We start from the raw sequence: 6681 nt of genomic DNA, 5'->3' as shown, positions 1-6681 counted from the left end.
AACTCCGAGTGCGATTTGGCCTTCCTGATTTCACTCCTGCATGCCTAAGCAATATTTTTATACTCCTCTCTGGTCATTTGTCCAGTCTTCCACTTTTTGTAAGCTTCTTTTTTGCGTTTAAGATAAGCAAGGATTTCACTGTTAAGCCAAGCTGGCCGCCTGCCATATTTACTATTCTTTCTACACATCGGGATGTTTTTTTCCTGCAACGTCAATAAGGATTCTTTAATCCTTTAGAGGATTGGAATTGATTTCAGTGGAGGCACATGTTTGCTAGGTTTTTATGCATTTGCACAGGAAAATATTGGGTGTTCGCATTCATTTCAGGGATCCTTACTCAGTGGAACTCGTGAACATAACAGAAATGCAATAACTTTTGTTGAAAGAAGAAGTGTTTAAGGGGGCACTTGGATCTGAACCAAGAACTACTTGAGCTGCAGTCAAACACTCTACCACTGAGCTATACCCCCATGATTGCTGTGAAAGTAAGTCAGTGATTTTAAAGAGTTTGAAGGACAGGCCCTGCATCAGAGATCTCCCGTTCTCTTCCCAGACTACAGTGCTTTTAAAAATGGGGTTTCATTAAAATTATAGATGCATGGAGACACCACAGTTTGCACACCCACCCACATAGATTCCCCCAGTGACTTAGCTACCACCTTTCGGAGAGATGGATTAACTACATGGACGGGACAGCTCTCTCCCCTCTGCTTAGAGCATCTTCATTATTTATGAATAGGTAGGAAAGAACCCCCTGAATGGACACTAACCAATTGATCAAATATTGCTGGGTCTGCATTCAATATGGGTAACTGGTCCTACTGGGCTGGATTAGAAGGAGCATTGCCAGCAGATAGAGGGAAGTGATTATTCCCCTCTATTCGGCACTGGTGAGGCCACATCTGGAGCATTGCGTCCAGTTTTCGAACTCCCACTACAGAAACAAGTTGGATTGAGTCTAGGGGAGGGCAATAAAAATGATTAGGGGGCAGGGGACTTACAAGGAGAGGCTGAGGATAGGGTCACCCAGAGGGGCGGCACGTGGGGCAATTTGCCCCAGGCCCTGCAGGGCCCCCATGAGAATATAGTATTCTAGAGTATTGCAACTTTTTTTATGGAAAGGGCCCCCAAAATTGTTTTGCCCCAGGCTCTGAATCCTCTGGGTGGCCCTGCCCACTCCACCCACTGACTCATTCTCCTCCCTCTGAGGCCCCACCTGTGCTCCGCTCTCACTCTCATTTGGCCACTTCCCACCCCTGCTCTTCCTCTTTGGCTGAGGCCTCCTGGTCCACTTTTCGCTTGCTCCTCTCCTGCCCGAATTCCTCCTTGTGACTCTCCACCCACTACCCCAAGGCCTGTCTGCTGCCCCCACCTCTCTGCCCTTTCCCTGAGACTCACCGTGCCCAAACCTCTCTGCCCCCTCCCCTAAGACCAGCCCTGCCCACCACTTGCACCTCTCTAATTCTCCCCTGAGACCCACCCTGCCCAGCACTCACATCTCTCTACCCCCTCCCCTGACCTGCCCTGTCCACCACCCACACCTCTCTGCCCCTTCCCTTAGACCCGCCCTGTCCACCTCTTTCCTCGGTCATCTCTCGTTATTCCTTGAAACATCAAGGATGGAATAAATAGCTGAGTTTACTCCAGGGTGAGGAAGAAAGGAGCCACCAATCCCCTAGCAAAGCTCAGTGCCCAGGAGAAAGCCTACCCTCTGCTATTGCAATCCCTGATGTGCTGGGGATATGATGGTAAAGGAACTGACTGAATGATCAAGGCAGGAAATGGACAACAATCTACAGGAACGTCATTGACCACTAAAACACCCCCCTCATGCTCCAGCCAGAAGGGAAATGAGCAGGAATTCTTGCAGTTCAGCCATGGACACACTTAAACAATGGCACAGCAGTGTGTGTGTTGTGGAAGCTGGTCTGAGGGAACAAATGGAATTGATCACAGATTGAGAACAGAACTGGAGTGTAGCGAGAGACCCACCTCAAGCAAGTAGTTATAGCTGAGTGGTTAAGGTGATGGACTAGCAATCCACTGGGATTTCCCTGCACAGGTTCAAGTCCTGTAAACTATGGGGGAAGCTCTGCTTCTTTAGTTTCAAGGGAGCGGGGTCGTGTCTCACTCTCAAGCTATGTCTACACAATTGGGTAATGTGGCTTTAAAGTGTTTTACTTAAACAGCTGTTGCATGTCCACACTATGCCCCTTGTGTCACCAGAGCACATCCAGGCTAGAATCTTGGATGGCCACAGAGAGCAGTGCATTGTGGGTAGCTGTGCAACTGGCTGCAGGTGTTTTGGGAAGGGTTTGCAAGACCTCATGGCTGGTACAGCATCACATGATGCAGGTTTCTCTATCCCATTGTTCCATGGGAATCCTACTAGATTGCCAGCTGCTTTTCAACTGCAATGTGCCTGGTGGGGTACAGAGTGTGTTCGTGTGTGTAGGGGGAGAGTGAATGTGTGGGCACACTGTCTCTAAGTCCAGACAGCTGCTGCAAGCAACCAGTCCTGAGGCAGGGGGGAGGGAGACAGCCCCAACATCAGCCCCTGCTTCCCTCACTGGCTCAGGCCAGCACAGCAGCCTCTGTCACACACACACACGCACACACACACACACACACACATATTGCTGCCTGCTTAGCTCTGTGTCAGGGGTGCTGGAACAGGGGGTTAGAGGGCTGTGGCTCCACCACTGTTTACCAGGTGTTAGGACCAGTGATGGAGTGGGGGGAAGGGTGGAGTCTTAGGGGGGGAAGAGGCGTTCTGTGGGTGTGGCATCGGGGGGAGGGGTGGTGTGAGTGTGGGTCCTTGAGGAAGGGGCTTCATGGGAGTGCCACAGTTCAGACAACGGTGCCCACCCCACTATAAGGAAGCTCCCGCCGCCCCTGCTCTGTGTTCGTAGCGCAGGAGAGAGCAGCATCCACGGCAGTGATTTGCTCCCCGGGGCTCCGGCAGGGGGGCTTGGGAGATGATTTAAAGGGCCCGGGCTCCGGCCACTGCAGGGAGCCCTGGGCCCTTTAAATCACCAGCCTGGGGAAGCCGGGCCGGGCTGGCACACCATACCTGCTCTTGTCGGTATCCCATACTGGACTGGACTGACTTACTTTCACCTCTGGAAGGTCCTCACGTGGATCAATAACTGGTTAAAAGCTAGGAAACAAAGGGTAGGAATTAATGGTCAGTTTTCAGGATGCAAACAGGTAACTAGTGGTGCCTGTACTGGGACCAGGACTAGTCAACATATTGAGTGATGATCTGCAAAACACCGAGGTGACAACATTTGCAGATGATCCAAAACTACTGAGGATACTTAAGTGAGAAGCAGCCTGTGAGGAGCTAATAAGAGATTTCACAAAACTGGGTGAAAGGGCAGCAAAATGGCAGATGAAATTCAATGCTGATGAATGCAAAGTGATGCACATTGGTAAACATAATCCCAACTCTACATATAAAACGATGGGATGTCAAATAGCTGTTGCAACTCAAGTGAGAGATCTTGGAGTCACTGTGGATAGTTCTCTGCAAACATCCACTCAATGTGCAGCAGCCGGCAAAAAGCGAACAGAATGTTGGGAGTCATTAGGAAAGGGATAGAAAATAAGAGAGAAAATCTTATTGCCACTTTATAAATCCATAGTACGCCCACATCTTGAATGCTGCATGCAGATACGGTCACCCCATCTCAGAAAAGATGTATTGGTATTGGAAAAGGTTCAGAAAGGGGTATGGAGTGTCTGCCATCTGAGGAGAGAATAATAAGACTGGGACGTTTCAGCTTGGAGAAAAGATGACTAAGGGAGGATATGATAGAGGTCTATAAATCATGGCTGGTGTGGAGAAAGTAAATAAGGAAGTGTTTCTTATTCCTTCTCATAACACAAGAACTTGTGGTCACCAAATGAAATTAATAGGCAGCATGTTTAAAACAAACAAAAGGAAGTATTTTTTCACACAATGCACAGTCAACCTGCGGAACTCCTTGCCAGAGGATGTTGTGAAGGCCAAGACTATAACAGGGCTCAGAAAAAGAGCTAAATCAATTCATGGAGGACTTGCTCTGAGCCAGGATGGGCAGGGAAGGTGTCCCTAGTCTCTGTTTGCTGGGAGCGGGTGACAGGGAATAGATCACTCGATGATTACCTGTTCTGTTCATTCCCTCTGGGGCACCTGGCTTTGGCCGCTATGGGAAGACAGGACATTGGGCGAGATGGAACCAGTTTGACCCAGTCTGGCTGCTCTTACGTCCTTATACTCCTTTCATACAGATGCCTAGGGTTCTGCCTGACAATGTGTCCCTGAGGTCTCAGCCAAAATGCCCAGATAGGCAAACACTCTGGGCTCCTGAAGCCTCTGCCCCTCACCTAGTACCTATGGCTCATCCCTGACCCTTGCTGCTGCTCCTTGCTATAGAAGGTGAAAGGAGCGGAGGCAGCGCAGGAGCCTTCTGGGGTTGCAGATCTGAGGCTTTGGGAGAGACACATTGTCTGAGACATCAGGGCACTGTAAACCATGCAGCCACCCCCTCAATCAGGGGCCTGTTCCAGCCCTGAGTCTGGGTTACTTTGATCCCTCCCACACAGCAGGGTGCCCACTGTTCTGTATTTGGTTGTCATGGTTTTTGCTCCCATGGCAACTTAGTTAGATTATTAGGGTTTAGCCAAGCCAGCTTCGGCCGGTTGGGTTAGCTCTGTGTCTGTAAATAAACGGTAGTTTTGTTAGCTGTCTGCTGTCTGGCCTCAAGTGATTTCTTCCTAAACCGGCTGCCCCCAAGGATATAACAAGTGGCGACGAGGATGGGATTCCGGTGCTGCTCCAGAAACACAAGGAAGTAGAAGTCAAGGTACAGAAAGTGAAACTAAAAAACATTTGTACTCTGACCGGGCCAGTGGAACCTTTTGATGAGAATATAGAGCAGTGGCCTGCGTATACTGAGTGTTTTGAGCTTTTGGTTATTGCAAATGACATTCCAGAAGAGAAGAAGGTGCCCATATTCTTAAGTGTTGTAGGAGCTAAAACCTACTCCCTGCTACGCTGCTTACTATACCCTGTTAAGCCTGAGACTAAATCTTACAGTGAGATGGTGGAAATCCTGGGGTCCCATTTTTCCCTAAAACCATTGGTAGTTGATGAAAGATATCGGTTCCACAAAAGAGACCAAAAAGAAGATGAAAGAATTGTACAATTTGTAGCAATTTTAAAAAAGCTAGCAGAACACTGTGAATTTAAAGAGATGTTAAATGATGCCCTGCGTGACAGGTTAGAGTGTGGCCTCTACAGAGAAGCTATATGGAAGTGCCTACTGACAGAGGCTCAGCTTACATTACAGAAGGCTGTTGATATTGCTGTATCCATGGAACTGGCTACAATGGAGGTGCAATACATCGGTGCATCCCCTAGGCTGCAAAAAGTGTCACAAGAACCTACCCACAAAACTGTGCAGAGTCAGGAACGTTACCGCTGTGGTAAGCCGGGTCACCAGGCATCAGAATGCTGGTGTAAGGACCTGGTGTGTCGACACTGTGGCAAAAAGGCACACATTGAGTGTGCCTGTAAACAAAAGAACAAGAGGCCTGTGGTCTGGCCGACAAAAAGAGGAACCCTGCATACCCTAGAGCAGACCCAGGATGATCAAGGTGACACCTCATCACAAGCGGAAGTGCCACTGCATGTTTTGTCTTTGGCGGTGGGCTCACATGAATACGGGGTAACCCCGTTATTGGATGGCAAACCTATACGCATGGAACTGGACACCGGTGCAGCCGTCTCGCTGGTCTCCGAAACTGTGTATAAATAAAAACTACAGCATCTTCCGCTTAAGGCAACAAAAACTGTTTTGAAGACGTATACGGGAGAAGTTGTGCCCATGTTGGGCACTATTGATGTTAAGGTGGAGCTCAATGGACAGGCTGCTAAATTGCCACTGTTTGTGGTGAGAGGGAACTACCCAGCCTTAATGGGTAGGTCTTGGCTTGGGCAGATTCAGCTGACCTGGGCAGAAGTGCACTGGATGACTAAAGAAGAAACCAGTCTAACCCCTATACTAAGGAAACATGCTGCTGTTTTTGGAGATGATTTGGGACGTATGAAGGGAATCACTGTGACATTGAACATTAAACCTGATAGTCCACCAAAATATCTGAAAGCCTGTACTGTGCCATATGCCATCAGGCCAAAAGTCGAAACAGACCTGGTCACCAACGGAGTCCAAACACCAGTTACCCATAGCTCATGGGCCACTCCTATCGTTCCAATAGTGAAGAAAGATGGCTCTCTCCAGATTTGCGGTGATTTTAAAGTCACTGTCAACCCAGTGTTGTGTGCAGAGCAATACCCTCTTCCCTGCATAGATGACCTCTTCGCAGGCCTGGCTCGGAGACAAAAGTTCAGTAAGATTGATCTGAGTCAAGCATATTTACAGATGCATGTCGATTACAAGTCCTAAGATCTGTTGAATTGTGACTCATAAGGGGCTTTATCGATACTGTCGCCTACCCTTCGAAATAATGTGCTGCCCGCCCTGTCCAGAGGGCTATGGACCAGATATTGTGGGCTTGTCAGGAGTTCAGTGCTATCTGGATTATATCTGGTCACTGAAGGAATGAAGAGGATTCACTAAAGAATTACTAGGCTATCCTCCAAAGACTGGAAGAGTATGGCCTAAGACTTCACAA

General features: G+C 48.6%; 1 non-coding gene across 1 annotated transcript; it reads right to left on the bottom strand.

Annotated features, from left to right (window-relative positions):
- Positions 1 to 398: 398 nt before the first annotated feature.
- On the bottom strand, positions 399 to 470 carry TRNAC-GCA (transfer RNA cysteine (anticodon GCA)). Its single transcript has one exon. It is a non-coding gene; the product is annotated as a tRNA-Cys (tRNA).
- Positions 471 to 6681: the final 6211 nt, after the last annotated feature.

Source organism: Gopherus flavomarginatus, chromosome 9 (assembly GCF_025201925.1).
Source record: "Gopherus flavomarginatus isolate rGopFla2 chromosome 9, rGopFla2.mat.asm, whole genome shotgun sequence".
NCBI lineage: Eukaryota > Metazoa > Chordata > Testudines > Testudinidae > Gopherus > Gopherus flavomarginatus.
The sequence above is the reverse complement of the archived record's forward strand: the minus strand, read 5'-3'. Positions and strand labels throughout refer to the sequence as shown.